We start from the raw sequence: 17415 nt of genomic DNA on the forward strand, positions 1-17415 counted from the left end.
TCTATCTATAGTTATATACACACACAGGTAATATGTACGTTATACACTGGGAAACTGTACCTTATAGAATACTAACATACAGGCTATAGGTTGAACTTCAAAGCAACCTTACTTTTATATTTGGTGGTTTATTTGACTTGCATAAAGAAGAAGACCTCCTCCAAAGAAGTTAAAGATGGGAGGTGAAGAATTCTGCACGGACATGATTCTAACCCTCATCAATTTCTTACAAAAGGGTCCTTTAAAAGAGAGCTGTCGCTTTAAGAGGGAACTGAGCCTTCATCACGTGTTCTTTCTTCTCGCGCCCGCTTCACGCCGAATCGCGCGTTGACGTCAGGAGACGTCACTCGCCTGACGTCAGGACGCCGGAGTTCTGAATGACATCACCCCCTTGGTGCCTGCTACTGCTGAGAGTGGAGAGAGGCTGAGAGCAGTGAGAGTCTGCAAGCAGCACACACACAATCACACTGGGATTACACTGCACTGCAAAAAGGGATTATTCACCAGGAAAATGTAAAAGAAAGCAGGAACATTTTACCAGGTAAATGCTTGATTCTCTCTTTCTCTCACATTTCAATGCATTGATTATGTGGGGCTTTTTGGGGGGGGGTTATTTAATTCCTTTGTATTCCTGCTGTGATGGGTTTTTGCACTTGATTTCTTGGAGGATTTTTGTGTGTTGCAGCGAGTGGGAGAGGAGACTGCAATGCCCTGCTCTGGAAATACTACACTTGAATCAGAATTTGTACTAAAGCAAGGAGCAAAGGAGCTTTTGCTGGCTTACTTTGTCTTTTTGAAGAAAAAGAATTCTTCTGCAGAGTGCATAGGATGTGTGGGTATAGGTTTGACCTAGAGGACTCCAGATATGCTGGGCAGATGTAGAGATTCCCTGTGTGTCTGTGTATATGTAGGGATGGGGAGAGAAAGGAGCAGCAGCTGGGCAGGCTGTGAGTGAGGGATTTAAATGGGCATGGACGCAGTGGACTCTGCATCTGCCTGTTAGGAGTGGAAAGGATGAAAGGAACAGGCTCTTGGGCTTGAAAGGTGAGCTCAGAACTGTGGATAGGATAGGACACTTCATGGATGGAGTGGGAGGTTGTAGAAGGGGGGAAAGAACAATACTATTAGTGGGGAGGAGAAAGATGCTATTGGTGCGGAGAATGGTCTTCCTAAATCGCAACCTTAAAGATTTTGTACAGAGAATGAGGGGCTAGATCTCCTGTAACCAGATTGTTCTAGAGAGTCAGCATTAATAAAATGTTTACTTTGGGTTGATTTTGATTAAATAGTGGAACTATTGATCTGTCTGTTAACGTTTACTTTGCAATGCCCCATTGCTTTCTCAATGATGCGTAAATATTTTAGATGTAGGAATGGACAGGGAGGCTTCAGTCTGCAAGTTGTCTTTATGGTCCCACATTACCTACTGATGGATTCTGCAGGAATGTTGCAAATGGTTGGAGTTTGTTTGAAAAACACTGGGATGGAAGGGCAGGAAATAAGTCAAGAATGGAGAGAGACAGGTTTGAGATTGGCATATTTAAAAAAAAAAATAAGATAAACTCAGTGGTAATAACGTGTGCCCCTTCCTGTTAAAACATTTGCTCGGTAAGAATTGCCTAGTGCTGATCGTGACAGCTGATGCATTAACCAGATTGCACGCAACTCCGCCAAGCTTCATATTTAAGGAAGGGATTGATACAGATCAGATATACACATGGATTGCTGGCTTAACATACATTACAAGAGATCGCTTCCTTTTACTTTTGGCTAGACGGGAATTGTCTTAGAGCGAAGAGATGCGGTGTTATTGGATCTGTTCTGTTGCAACTGAGCTTTCTCTTGTGCTTCATAGTATTTAGTTAGTGTAGGGGCAAAAATAGACTTGAAGAATCGCCTTCATTGACCTCGTTATATGGGAGATCAATGTCTTGGTTTGCCTTCATTGAAGAAAGATATGTAGAGAAATAAACATTACTTCAATAGATGTGTTTGTTTTCATCGGTTATGCCAGTATTAATATGCCATAACAAAGGTTTATCAATAATAATTCTCCACTATTATTTAAAAAATTTGATTGAAGATTAATGTCTTGTTCCCTGAAAAATGTTTTAATGTTGAAGTCTGTCAGCAAATTATTGGAAGAATTTGATTAATATTGATTTTTCCTCTCCTTCAAATCGTAGAGCTACGAAAATGAGCAAAGATTTAGCATTCATTATTGTAATTGTGATTCTAGAGACTTCAATATTCTCATTTTTCCTCACTGTCTCTTCCCCCTCCCCTATTCTGGATTGGACTAATCAGTTTAAACAGACAATGATTAACCCTTAATGTTCTGACTTTTTCTTCACAACTTCTGCTTAACCTTCATGAGCGATGTTTAAGAAACACGAGTATTGTCTGAGGGATGCAGAGATCTGGGGGGGGGGGAATGGTGCTCGTTTTTCCCCCACTCTCACGTACAGCCATAAGGCAATTTATGCATGGAATTTCCTAGCAAAAAAAAATCATGTTCGATGCAAGGAGCTTGTTAATAGCTATTCCTGGAGATTTAACATTGACTTGTGCTGTGTGGGGAATGAACAATGTTCTATTATATTAGTGACAGTCACTAGCTTTGGTAAGCAGTAATTTCTGATAACACCAATTGATCTGATTGTGTGTCTCAGTGTGTTTTTCCTAGGGGATGAAGTTACTAATTATTTTAATTGATTGTTAGTGAAGTAGATTTTTCATTCCTGTCCTTGTTGTCTGGGTCTCTTTGCTGTTCACTGTAGCGGGAGCAAAGAGCGCTGTACTACAGGGTTAGAGAGTGAAATCGTCTGTGTGGGCAATACTAGGTGAGCACTTGCTCTTTATCCAGGTGTTTGTGTTGGGCAGGTGCTGTGCGCCTCTGTGATTGAGTGGACATTTTATTTTGAAAGGGGTGCTGATGGTGGGCTGGGAGTATCTTGGAAAGGCTGACCTTTCCTCCGTTAAGCGCTCGCCAGATCAGCTCTACTGACATCACCATGCTGGCTATCGGCGGGGAGGGATTGCCCTGTGCCAGGCATCATGCCCAGTTCAGTATGGAATGGCACAAACTCAATTTTAAAAAGAATTGTTCCACTTTTTGGTGCCCACCCCCTACCGTAGTTTCAGACCCAATGAGTTTTCCAGCAGAGCACCTTGCCTGACAGTAGCCATATAAACAGGGTGCCAGTCTATGGTTGCACACTGCATCCTGAAAGTTGGAATTGTCATCCGAAGTCAAACCTGCACTTATTGTATCGGGCACGGTGTAAGACGGGTAATGCCATTGAAATGGGCAAAAGAGTCTGGCTGCAATTGGCAAACGACTACAAAGCCCAGCACTGTTTTGTCAATCTCTCTTTCCAGTGAGATGTTAAACTGAGACTCCGTCTGCCTCTCAGGTGAATATTGAAGTTGCCATGGCACTATTTGAAGATGATCAGGGTAGCTCTCCCAGTATTCTGGCCAATGTTTATTCCTCAACCAACTTCACTAAAACAGATTATCTGATCATTATCACATTCCTCTTTGTGGGAGCTTGCTGTGTGCAAATTGGCTGCTGCGTTTTCCGACATTACAACAATTGACTGCATTTCAAAAAGTACTTGGCTGTGAAGGGCTCTGGGATGACCTAAGGTTGTGAAAGGTGCTATATAAATGCAACTTCTTTCCTTTTTACAAAACCTTGTACTGTTTTATAAATCTGCCACAAATAAATTGACATCAGTAGATCTGTGTACATCGAGCAGAAACTCTTTTGCTGCTGACTGGGAAATCCCCAGAGCTGATTTCTGCTCCCTGCCTGCACTTAGCTGGGCCTTAGAGGAATACTGGAGCACCCAGCTCCTGTTGCGCGGAGCTCTCCTGCCTGATTTACTAAGCCTAGCTGCTGATACTGAGAAGACTCTTTTTCAACTGGACTTTGCGGATCCTGCGTGTTTGTGCTGGGGGTGGGCGGGGTAATTGCTGTGAGCTGAGTTTGGGCACATACACTGGGAGGCAGTGATGCCGGCTGAGCTGGTTTCAAAGCAGCTTCCCACTGCCCATGGTACCACAGGGTGCCTGCTGCCTGAGACTCTCTGCATCACATCCCAGCAAGGATTCAATGCCACTGGAAGAGAAGGAGATGGGAAGAGGGAAGATTGGAGAAATAGAACTGTTGGGGAAAGGGGGGGGGGAAAGAGGGGTATGCTGATGTCCTACTGCTTTCTAAATACTCTGTGGAAATAATTGATTATAGATATTTGCTTAGAAAGATGTCAGAAACACATTGTGCTGTATATGTAATTCTCTGGGGATTGTGAGGTTTGGGGGAGGGGGTGCGGTACCCTGTACCTCTTGGGGAAAGACCTGCAGTGTGCGAGTGGCGGGCAGGATACAAAAAGCTGGGCTCATTTGTTGTCCGAGAGAAGAAACCGGATTTGTACTGTAGGTTCACAGGACGTTGGCACCTTGTGGACCATACCTAAGTGTGACTCTGGGCTTCAATGTCCAGAGAGCTGTGGGACACCCGCTGGGTGATCCTGCAGAGCAGGCTTTGACTTAATTTTATTGGGTGGTGCTGGTGAATTGAGAACCAGTCGAGGCGGCGGGCAGTAACTCATTGCCAGAGAATGAAATTAAGCCTTTAAGATTAACTATGTTGTCACCGGGCTTATTTAATTCGTATGCTGCTACCAGTCAGACAAAGTGAAAGCAGCGACTGCTCCAATGCACTCCTTGCCACTCACTGCTGTCACACTAGCTGACAGACCTGCAATTCCTTCCTACTTCACCGCAGAGCTGTACTAACTCCAACATCCACTCATCAGACACAGCACGGGCTTTGGAAGGACGGAATCCCAGTGCTGCTCTGCTCAGTGCTTCTTCTTCCACTTGTTCCCAGACTTTCCCTATCGATACACTGCTTTCCCCAAATGTATCCGACTCCGTGCCTTTAACCTGATATCACATCATGAGGCATTTGAGAGAGGTGGCCAGAGAACACTGTATGGTATTAGGAGAGGTCAGTGGGTAGGTCTCTTTAAGATATATATTGAGGCAGAGATGTTCAATCAGGGATTCCAGAGAGTAATGAAGACTCGACGAGCAAACAGTCAGGAGCAATGGACACACAGGAGACCAGAACTGGAAAACAGAAAGGAGCAGGCTAGGAGGTATAGTTGCAGGAGATTGCCTCACTGTCCCTTACAGCAATAACATGTTGAGTAAATTTTGGATCTTCCTGATCATAAATGGCACCTTCAACATGCTGAATTTTTTTTTAAAGCATGCAGTATCATTGACTGCCACCGGGTGTCTTTAGCAGACTATGAAAGTGTTAGATGGTAAATTGCATTTAGTGTGCAATTTAGTGTCACCTAGTGGCAAAGAGGTTAGGAACTTTCTGTCTTTTTTGTTGGTGTGTGCCCTAGTGGCTCTGTTGTAGCACTCCCTGCTTTTGAGTCAGAAAGTTCTGGGTTCAAGCCCCGCTCCAGGACTTGAACACATAATGTAACCTTTCAGTTACAGTCTAATAGGGAGGAGGGCTGCACTGTCAGAGACACAAGGAACCAATTCCTGTTGCGAAGGATGTTAAAGATCACAGACATTATTTGAAGAGGAGCGGGGGAGTTCTTCCAGTCTCTTCGCCAATATTTCCCCCACAACCAACACTGTCGTAAAGCAATTAATTGGCCACTCGTTGACTAGCTGTCACTGTGCTCAAATTGGCTCCACGTTTGACTACCTAAGAACTGTGACTACATTTTAAAAATAATTCATGGGCTCTGAAGCCTTCTGAGACCACAAAAGGCGCTTTAGTTCAATCCTAGAGGTGGCCTGTTAGGGATTATTCCTCCTACCAGAGCTGGAGTGTGAAACGTTTGATGCAACTTCCCACTTCATCATGAAATTGCTGTTTTCCCCATTCCTCCCCCTCCATCCCCCCATTTCCTCATTTCCTGAGGACACTGACTCACTAACCCTTATCGCCATGATTAGGGGCACTGAGGTCAACTGCAGGGATGTTAGTGCTGCTACACGCTGCTTGTTCTCTAGTTAAATGATGGCGCCAACTCTACAGGGAAATTAAAAGGTGCCTTTTTTGATTGGTCATTGTTTATTTCTGTGACCCAGTCACACAGCTAGTTAATACTATGTGACCTGGCTTGATTACATAAAGCAGATTTCTCTGTTTTGAATTAGCCGAACCCTCAGTCTGGTAGACAGTCGTGGATGCTACAATTGGGTCTCGGTACTCCTGGGCTAACATGGGAGTTGTGGACTTAGTGGGTGGGTGGGGAAATCGGGCGGTGTTCTCACTCCTGATTACAATCCACTAATTCCAGTTGGGAGGTGCATATGTGTGGTTACCAAGAAAGGGCAGAATTAGTGTGATGCCCTGCATGGTTGAATAGACTGTTGGCACTCCGTGTGCAAGCTCACAACTGAAAAGTGGCCATTTGGGCCAGGTGATATAGGGTGGGTGGCTATTGCCCAGGCAATTGTTCCCTGACATTAGTCGACATCTTCAGATTGTGAGAGGGTTGAAGGCAGTGCTTCCTTTGAATATTTATGTGGGGAATTATAATGTGGCTCCGTACCTTTAAGAAGTCTTGCTTTCTCCTCTCCTGGTTTCAAAGTTAATTTCACAATCGTATAATTTTGAATCTGTCAGTAACATTACAGTGGGGTCTGTAGCAGTGGGAGTGCAGGGTGTCTGGCCCATTGGCTGCTCTGTGGCCAGTGATCTGACTGATATGGAGGGAATGCTGTACAGCAACGCTCACGAGTGACTGGCATCGATCACTCACTCAGTTAAAGGGAGGCAGCACAGGCCTGATCGCTGCAACAAAGAACCCTCCTGTTCCCTCATTCATAGAGTTCCCAGATTTCCAGCACAGTGATCTGGTTCTCAATTCCTATCCTCTAATTTAACCCTTCATAAGGGGAAAGGGATTTAAGGCATGTTAGGTTTACCCGACCCCTATCTTGATTTGCACCTATGTGGGATTTCATGGGACTAAAGCAGCTCCATGGCCTTTGGTACTTCAGGCGAGGGGCCTTCTGTTAATAATTGAACCCAAACAGAGTGTCGGCTGCTTTTCTGCTGCAGCGGTTCTTTGCAACCGAGCCTAATCCTGTTACTGTCCAGGTCGGCCAACTTTACCAAAAGATCAAGAGCAGGAAGTCTGTTTAATGTTCACCTTCTTCAGCCCCACCCAAATTAGGCCTTGAAGCCAGTTGTGGCACCCCTAAAGCTACCCTGGTTAACATCATCTAACTCAACAATGCTTCATCACCCTCCCCCCGCTGACTGTTAGCACCATAGAATGATACAACACAGAATGAGGCCAATCAGCCTATCATCCCTCTACTGGCTCTTGGTAGAGCTATCTAGTTAGCACCACTCCACAACTCTTTACCCATCGCCCTTTAAATTTTTCCCCTTCAAAAATTTATCAAATTCGCTTTTGGATGTTTCTTTTGAAGCTGTTTCCATCTTTCAGGCAGTACATTCCAGATCATAGCAACTCACTGCATTAAAAACTGTTTCCTCATGTTACCTCTGTTTCTTTTGCCAATCACCTTAAATCTGTGTATTTTGGTTACCAACCCATCAGCCATTGGAAACAGTTTCTCTTTATTTACTTTTATCAAAACCATTCATGATTTTGAACACCTCAATCAAATCTCATCTTAACCTTCCCTGCTCGAAGGAGAATAACCCAGCTTCTCTAGACTCTCCACATTACTGAAGTCCCTCATCCCTGGTACCATTCTAGTAAATCTCTTTGTTAACAGGAGATGGAGGAATTTTCCAGCCAAGTCTGGCTCTAACTGCTCACCAAATAGCCACATCATACTCACTAGCAGGGACAGGAACCGTGGTTAATCTCCATCCCCTCCCTCTTCCCTATCTTCATTGAGGTCAGTTGTAGCCACCTTATCATTGCCTCATTTGATGTCAGCTGCGAGCACAGTTTAAACCTGGGACTTTCTGGCCTGTACAATCCAGTATCACACTGAAGGAAGGAGTGCATTTACCCACTGAGTCAGCAGGATAATAATGGCACAGAGTAACAATGGGTTAATCTCCCATCTTGAGGTTACTGTTGAGTCGTACAGGTGAAGAAGGTCTAGGTTGGATGCCAGCTCCTTGTTGAGTTAACTGATCTCAGTCAGGGTGGAGGTAAGTGGGGCTCTGGGTTAAGGATGGGGGAATCACCCAGGATTCTGATAGCAGTGACTGCTGCTGGAATAAAAAGTGCTGGAAACACTCAGCAAATCAGGCAGCATCAGAAGAGAAAATAGAGGAGTTAGCATTTCAGGTGTAGACTCCTCGCCAAAACTGGAGGAAATTACAGATGTAAAAAATAGAAAGACTTGAATTTATATAGTGACATACAAAAGCGCTCTACAGCCAATGAAGCGCTCTGAAAGTGTACTCATTATTGTAGTGTAGGAAACGTGGCAGTCAATTTTCACACAGCTAGATCCTTAAAAATATCTCACAAACAGCAATGTGACAATGACCAGATCGTCTGTTTTTCGATGTTAAGTTGAGGGGTGAATATTGGCCAGGACACAAGAGAGAACTCCCCTACTCTTCCATGAAATAGTGCCATGGGACTATTTACATCCACCTGAGAGGGCAGACAGGGTCTCAATTTGACATCTTGTTTGAAAGACAGCACCTCCAACAGTGGAGCACTCCCTTAGTACTGCATTGGAGTGTCAGCCTGGATTATGTGCTCAGATCTCTGGAGTGAGACCTTCTGACTCAGAGGTCAGAATTCAACCATGGCTGAAATGTAGTTCATCTCATTATGGCTCAAAATCCTGTCTGTGTTTTCTTTTCTCTCGTGCTTTTAAGACGTGTAGTTGTTAACTGGAAGAGCTTGGACTGAAGAGGTGAAGCAAGGTGACCCTAGAACTGAGTATGCGTTACAGATATCACAATAGAACACGATTAACATATGAAATGACTGGAGCTGTCGAGAGCCATTTGGGGTTCATTTTAGTCCAGTGATATATGCTGACGTATAATATTGTGGCCATTATAGTACATGTGTCGTACGTTTTTCTTCTAACAAAGCTTTTAACCTATGTATGCCATTAAAGTTGAGTAGCTGAAGTGGGTGTTGTGCATTTAAAAGGGAATCTTCTCCAATTGGGGAACTGCAGATGAGTCCTGATCATTGTAAATCAGAGGGCTTTCTTCCTCTGTTAACTTTCCAATGTTGGTGAGTTTATTTTCATTTCATTGGGTATTAAGGATAACTGTAAGATGCTACCTTTTGGACAGGCCAATGATGGGCCAGCACTGGAAAGGAAATAAAGACTTGCATTTATATAGCACTTTTCACCACCTCAAGACATCCCAAAGCGCTGTACAGGCAATGAAGTACCTTTGCAACAGTGACTGCACTTCAATGTCGGAAACGTGGTAGCCAGTTTGTGCACAGCAAGATCCCAAAACATCAATTTAATGATGACCAAAGAATCTTTTTTTAATGCTATAAATAAATATTGGCCAGGACGTTGAGGGGTAACTCCCCTGCTGTTTTGTGAAGTAGTGCCATGGTATCTTTTACGTCCATCTGAGAGAGCAGACAGGGCCTCAGCGACAGTGCAGCCCTTCCTCAGTACTGTACTGGGAATGACGGGCTCTAAGTTATGTGCTCAAGTTCCTGGAGTGGGCCTTGAACCCATGGTCTCCTGACTCAGGAGATGAGAGTGCTACCAACTGAGCCATAGGTGGTTAAGTGGAAATAGTTATGGTGGCTTGAGCCCTTGGCTCACGAATGGCTTTTAACTCTGTGTGGATCTTGGTAGAAAGGTGGGACGGAAGGGTCTGCCCTTTGTGTAACCCCAGTGACGTAACCCAGGCTCAGTGTGTGGCAACGCTAGGATTACAGGAGCTGTCCCTGCTGCACAGAGGATTGTCAGTAGGGCAGCTCAAAACTTAATTTATTGATGTTTTCTTCCATTCCTGGGTGCTCCTAGTTCACTGTTTCAAAAGAAAACCACAGCTCCCCATTCCTGAATAGGTTGTCACTGAGAGTCACCAAGGTAACTGAGAAGTAGTGGTTGGACGGCACCGGGTCCGAACTTTTAAAGCCTGAAGATTGTCTGAGGAAGGGAAGACTGACAAAGGAGATTATGCCATGCATGCAGACTGGTACCAGTGTGAAATAAACCCCTAAGTTGTGTTGGTACCAACTGGCATCAGTGATTGGGACTGTGCTGCATAATAAAGGTTGGACTGGGGTCTACTTCAGAAGTGACTCAACCCATTTGCAATGCTGAGGAAGCAATAAAGGCGATGGGGGCCACTTTCGGTTTAACAGCCACATAACCCTGTGGTGTGAGTCCTGGTTGCTGGGGATAATGTTTTGAATGCTTCCCCATTGTCACAGCCAGGCTGTACTCTCTACATCAATGTCTCAGTCAAACTAAACGTGTTTTTACATGGGGCATCAGCACAGAACTGTTACTACTCTTGTCAAGCCATTCTGTCTGTGTGGCTCAGTCAGTAGTACTCTTGTTTGAGTCAGAAGATTGTGGGTTCATCTGACAACTTGAAGGTACCCATTCTGCACTGTTGGAGGTGCTGACTTTCAGATGAGGTGTTAAACCGAGGCCCCATCTGCCCTCACAGGTGGATGTAAAAGACCCCATGGCACTATTTTGAAGAGGAGCAGGAGAGTTCCTCTCTTGTCCTTAACCAACCACACTAAAACAGATTATCTGGTCATTGTCGCATAGAATCATCGAATAGTTATCATAGAAGGGGGTCATTTGGCCATCGAGTCTGTGTCAGCTCTTTCAAAGAGTAATTTAAAAAGTCCAACTTTCCCCTCTCTTTCTCCATATCCATGCAATTTTTTTCTCCTTCCAAATTTATCCAATTCACTTTGAAAGGTGACTATTGAATCAGTAGCCTCCACCCTATCAGGCAGTACGTTTCAAATCCTAACCACTCATTGCATGAAAACATTCTTCCTTGTGTTGCTTCTGCTTCTTTTGCCAGTCATCTTAAATCTGTGCCCTCTGGTTATCGACTGTTCAGCCATTGGAAACAGTTTCTCTATATTTATCGAAAGCCTTAATGATTTTAAACAGCTCTATTATGTTGCTGTTTGTGGGAGCTTGCTGTGCGCAAATTTCTGCCATGTGACCTGCATGATAACAATGGCTGTACTTCAAAAGTACTTAATTGCCCTGTAACGCGCTTTGGGACATCCAGAGATTGTGAAAGATGGTATATGAATGCAAGTCTTTATTTCGTTCTACTTACTTAAGGATGTTTTATATTTGGGAGTAATGGGAGAGTGGTGTTCAGCCCCCTGTACACTTTTCTCTGCACCACTTATTTTACCTGGAGCTACTATTGTTGGACACTAGGGAGGGAATGAGGCTCAGTACATTTTACACTTCCAAAGAGGCCCAGTGACAGATCCAAATGGGAAGAAGGAAGGTGGCGTCATGTACACTTATCTGCCAGCAGAACCAAAGTTTTACTGTCTGCTGCACTCTTGTATAATGTAAAAGCTGAGTCAGTTTGCCCACCCTCGTTGCCGTGACATTGAGGGAATAATGTATTCAAAGACACAGCTCCTCCCCTCTCCGAATGTGACTTCAGTTCTTTTCCGCCAATGAAGTGGTCCTACATGTACTGCAACATAGAGTTGATATTTTAACCTGTCATTTTAAATGAGAGGGCCATGATGCCAGAATGACGCAGGTGGTCTAAATAAACAAGCACAAGGTGTTCAAGCCAAAAGACGCCAGAGAAACACTCACAGTAATTAAATGGACTAGAGTGAGTCATGCCTTGCACGGAATGACTTCACCATTGATGCTTTCATTTCCCTGGTGAGTGGAGAATCTTTCCATTGCCAAAGTTAGCGTGCATGCACCTCAGTCACCCCAGGGTCCCCTCGATCACCTGGGGATCAGCACAGAGGAAAGAAAGCATAACAGAAATGCTAAAATCACTAGAGTTTCTCTCTTACAGAAACAAAACCAAGGAAAAAGACACCAGTCCTTGGCACTCTTTGGAGGATTGCCCCCTTGGATAGTGGTGCTTCCGCTGGTGACTATGTGTATTTGCGGGCATCATATCGCATGACTTGGTGCCAAGCAAAGCTACAAAATCGCCAATTGTTCCAACACAGGAACTGTCCATTTGGCCCATCAAACCTGTGCTGGTATCTAATCCCACTTTCCTGCTTACTCCCCACTCCCTTTAAAATTCCTCACTTCTGAGTTAATTTTTTTAAGATTCCATGGAACGAGGTTGCAGCAGACAGTTGTGCATTCTAGTCCCTTGGGTGAAGAAACTTTGTCTAACTTCCCCTTTAATACTTTAATTTACCTTGTTTTCCCCTTTTTAAGCTTTTCAGCATTGCTTGCACAATAATCTGATCAAGCAGGTGACATGGTCTGTAGAAGGAGTTAGCTCGATAAGGCCAATGGTGTCTCAAATTCCACCTTTTCTTAGATCTTTTATTTCTGAAAGTATCCTGTAGCCATAAGGAACAAAATGCCAGACATGGCCTTTTGTTTTTAGTCACTATTTTGTGCTCTAAAGGCAGAGAAGTGGCCAAGTTGGGAAAACACCCCATCTCAAAGCATTCTTGAACAAATCATTTCAAGGAAAAGTGTCCAGTATTCTGATTTTTGCCTGTGGTTTCCAAACACTAGTGTTAATATAGAAACATATCCACATGCCCAAGCATCCAATTGTACAGTAGTTTACTGTGAGCCTCTGTCCACCGCAGTTTAGTTTTGCCATTTTATTTGCTAGGCCCAGAAACAGGATGGGGCCATTCAAAAATGTATTAAGGGAAATTATTTCAACCTTTGCAGAGCCTCCACATTGAACTGCTAAAGGAATACATTTATTTCAATTCTCTCTGCTACTGTATTTGTTGTGCGTGTATATGTCTGTGTTCATCTGCCTGCCTGACTCTTTCTCTCAGCGTCTGTCACTATCTCTGATGCTGTTTGCCTCTCTCTCTCTCTCTCTCTCTCTCTCTTTATATGCTCCTCTCTTTCCATCTCTCTCTCTCCCCGTCTGTATGTGTCTCTTTCGCTCCCTCTCTGGCTCTCTCACTTTTTTCTCTTTTCCTTCCCTTTCTCATACACTCTCTTTCTTTCACTCTATCAATTTGTCTCTCTTCCTCTCCCTCACTCTGTGTGTGTCTCTCTCTTTGTCTCTCTCTCTCACACGCACACACACGCTTTTTTTTTTACCTTATGTGATTGCCTTGTAGAAACAGCCTGATTTTTCCCACTTTAGTCCTTAGACACCAATTAAATTCAGAAAAACTGTGTTGATTAGTGACCCCTGAACTCTCAGCATCCCAGAGTACAGTCACACAGCAACACAAGACCAGTCCCAGCACTGCAGTGTGTAGTAGTTGCAAAGAGGATAGAGCTAAGACTACAGAGGGAGCTAACCATCAGTGGCCAACCTCATTAAGTTTTCCCATCTGCTGAATCCAGGGATTTCTTTGTCTTGAAAGCTCCAGAATCTGTAATGTTTTTGTGTCAGTCGAATATTAAGTGAAGAGACCTTGGCTGACTGGCATGCTCGTCTTCATTGGACAGTATCCAACATGATGGCCTCGTGCAGAGAGTCCAGTCTGTGGTTCAAGGCCACTGGCAATCTGGCCCTCTAATCCCAGGCAATCAGTCCTATTTGTGCTAGTATTTCTTACTGGTTTGGCCTGTATGAGTTTTATGGGCAAGAGACTTGCATTTCTGTAGCGCCTTTTACAACCTGAGGATGTCCCAAAGCATTTCACAACCAAATGAAATATCTTTTTGAAATCATAATCTGGGAAACCTGGCAGCCAGTTTGCATACAGCAGTGTCCCACAAGCAGCAATGTGATAATAACCAGATAATGCGGGCAGTTTTCACCAAATACTTTAGGTGCTAAAGAGATTCCGAGGTGACCAAGGTGAGCTGAAATGCTGGTTGAGCCTGTGTTTAGAGCCAGACACCATCTTGGTAAAAGAGTTGAAACCATTGCCAGGAGCAGCAGACCGGAGGCTTGTTAAGCAGCTAATTGCCGCTTGAAATCCCTGCTATCGCCCATTAAAGAAACTGCACGGCATTTTGGTGGCTAGTGCTTCAACTAATGCTCCCTCCTAACGCAAAAGGAAACAAGGCGTTAAGGTCAATTTCCAGCGCTACTTAAAGGGATACTCACCATTTCATGGTTATTACTGATGGAGCTGTGAAGAGGACCACAAACACATCAGGAGACTTTCTGAGGCACTTTGTCAAGGATTCACCAAGACTCAAGGAGACTTTAGGCTGGAAATTCTCTGAGGACTTCACCTAAAAGGAGTGAGTGCTGCTCTGTTCCACCTTATTGGACACCCTATAGGAGTCACCAGGAGAAAGAGAGTACCAGGTCTTGGGCATCTTGCTAGGGGTCTTCCTTGCCTGCAGGAGGAATGGGAGGAGGAATGAGGCCTCCTTCAGGAGGCTGATGTGGTGTCCTCTCATTTTCACGTCCTCCCCATCCTCCCCGGTACAGGACATCCCTTCTCCTCTGGACATCCTGCATCAGGACCTCAAGTGTCACATCTGAGAACCTGTATGTCCTCTCCCTCAGTCCATGAACCATCCTGCAACATGTTACTGTAGGCCAGCCAAAGCATTCCACGTATTGGGCGGTATTTTATGCTCTTCCCCCGTGGCGTGTTTGGAGGTGGGGAGGGCATTTAATCGGGCAGGATGGCGGCGGGTGGGGACACTGCTATCTTCCCGCCTGTACCCCAATTAAGTCCGTGGCAGGAAGGCTCATGGATGGCCTTCCCACCCTGCTGCCAATTGAGGCCCTTGGGAGGCAATTAATGCCTAATTAAGGGGCTCTTCCCGTCACCAGTGGTAGTAACCAAGCAGCAGGCAGGCATGTCGCCACGCAGGGAGCACGACATGGTCTCCCGGGGCGGGGGGGTCTCCCATGGAGGTAGTGGCTGCTGCCAGAACAGCACCCACCGGAGCGACACAGGCCAGAGGTAAGTGATGGCAGGAGAGGTTTTGCAAGGTGGGGGAGGGGGTGTCGACAGAAAGGGCAGAGGAATGGCCCACAGTGGGCCCCCATCCTGATGCCAGATCCCTCGATCAAGCACTGAGTGCCTTTCAGAAGTGTTCTGATGTTCAATTGCCAGTCAGTGCTGAGGTTAGCTGATTTTAACCAGGGCAGTGGTTGATATCCTAAAATTCAGCTCCACGCCATGAAAGGGGGGAGATCAGCCAAGGTGTCCACTGCTGATTATTCACCCGTGGCCCTGTTGGAGATGTGTGGAGGTCGGCCGAAGGCAGATAGGAGCATCTCAGCTGAGCCACATCCTATGACAGTGGCCACGTACGGTAAGGCAGGACTCACCACAGGCAGCTGCTGTCAAACCGGAAACTTCATCCCTCCAGTAACAAGTCAACCACCTCGGGGAAGGGCAACGGATGACTGGAAGCGGAAAAAAAATGAAAAGCAGATTAATTTTGGCTAGGCTGCCCAAAGCATGCTTCCTGTCATTGTTTTCCCCCGTGTCAGCTCGACACACCTTCTGCAACAGACCAGAATTTTTTTTTTGATGTATGTCTTTAGGGCAGCTCAGTGGCGCAGTGGTTAGCACCGCAGCCTCACAGCTCCAGCGACCTGGGTTCAATTCTGGGTACTGCCTGTGTGGAGTTTGCATGTTCTCCCTGTGTCTGCGTGGGTTTCCTCCGGGTGCTCCGGTTTCCTCCCACATGCCAAAAGACTTGCAGGTTGATAGGTTAATTGGCCATTATAAATTGCCCCTAGTATAGGTAGGTGGTAAGGAAATATAGGGACAGGTGGGGATGTGGTAGGAATATGGGATTAGTGTAGGATTAGTATAAATGGGTGGTTGATGGTCGGCACAGACTCGGTGGGCTGAAGGGCCTGTTTCAGTGCTGTATCTCTTTTTTTAAAAAAAATTCCCTTTTTGTCTGTGCAGTAAGGTGAGAGGTGAAAATACTGCAAAATGGAACAATTTTTCCACTTTACACCCAGTGACAGCACTGCCAGATTAGGTCCTGTATAAAATCCTGGACTTCACCCTGCCCCTATCCAACAATGTTACCATGACAGCACTTTGATCTCCGAGCAATGCCCTGCTTTTACCAATGAACCCACCACTGTGCGACCTTATGATGTTGGACTTGCAACATTCCTGACACCTCTGCTTCCTTCGATTCTCTCACTGAATACCTATCATGGCCTGATAAAGGAATCTATCCTTAGATAAAGTATGAACAAAGGTTTAAATCTCTTGCCTGCAGAAGAAGCAAACGTGTTGGAATAATTTGTAGGAGGATGAAGGAGAAGAGGGACTGTTACTCTAGTATGACATTCTAAACGAGCAACTCGTCAAGGCTTCTTCAGTAGCACTTCCTGAACTTCCACCATCTAAAAGAACCAGGGCAGCAGAAACGTCAACACCTCCAGGTCACACACCATCGTGACCTGGACATATCGCCTGGGTCGGTATCCTAGAACTCACCACATAAAAACATTGTGGGAGTACCTTCACCACGTGAACTGCAGTGGTTGAAGAAGACTACCCACCACCATATTCTCGACCGATTTGAGGATGGGCAGCAGTTGCCAGCCTTAGCAGTGAGGCCCATGTCCCCAGCACTCCTAGGCCGGATATACAGGATTAGCATGAGTGCCTTGGCCCAGACACTGGGAAAGACACCCAGGGGGGCTCTTGCATACCACAGCAGGCATGATTGCAGCTGCTGTGAGTGGGATTGCGCTAATATATTGTGATCCCACATTCTTGAACACGACTCCTTTCATAAAGCCAACGGAAAGCGGAGCCTCTCACCCCATCAGTCTAGGCCGGTGGATTCAAGCTAGTGAAACAGCAGCATCTAACTGTCCCGTCTTTCAAAATGCTAAGAGAACATTAATCATTTTATCTGGGATATTCATAGTAACAGAACAATTCACTTCTGGGTCTTTGTTGGTGTAATATTGTCAGGTGGGACGTCTTAGCATACATCCTGGGACTTCCACTAAAAGTGTTTTCACAAAATAGAGGTTTAGTGCGTGTACAGAGTGCAGTCCCAACTCTGCTGTCTGGAACTCAGAATCGAAGCGTAAACCTGGTAGCAAGGTTTGGCAACAATTTTTTTTTAAAAAGCACTTTTAAAAAAAAAACAACTTACTTCAGCTTAATTAGAGCCTCTGAGTAATTTTTATTTTGCTTTACCGCCTAGAGTGATGAGTGTGGTGGAATCCCATTTCATTGTGTCAGCTTGTAGCATTGCTCGCTCAAATTAGTTTAGAAATCTCGACGTAGATAGAATTGCTATTTTGTGTGGGCGTATGGCAAAGAATATAAAACCAGGAAAATTGTA

At 45.1% G+C, this 17415-nt stretch overlaps 1 protein-coding gene across 1 annotated transcript in view; it reads left to right on the forward strand.

Annotated features, from left to right (window-relative positions):
• The first annotated feature begins 412 nt into the window (after positions 1-412).
• LOC137351760 (receptor-type tyrosine-protein phosphatase delta-like) overlaps positions 413-17415 on the forward strand; it is a 583992-nt gene continuing 566989 nt past the window's right edge. Inside the window, exon 1 of the mRNA XM_068016566.1 lies at positions 413-541. The gene's annotated coding sequence lies outside the window, so the exon portion shown is untranslated. The remainder of the gene's footprint in view (positions 542-17415) is intronic.

This window comes from Heterodontus francisci, chromosome 36 (assembly GCF_036365525.1).
Source record: "Heterodontus francisci isolate sHetFra1 chromosome 36, sHetFra1.hap1, whole genome shotgun sequence".
NCBI classification, from domain to species: Eukaryota; Metazoa; Chordata; class Chondrichthyes; order Heterodontiformes; family Heterodontidae; genus Heterodontus; species Heterodontus francisci.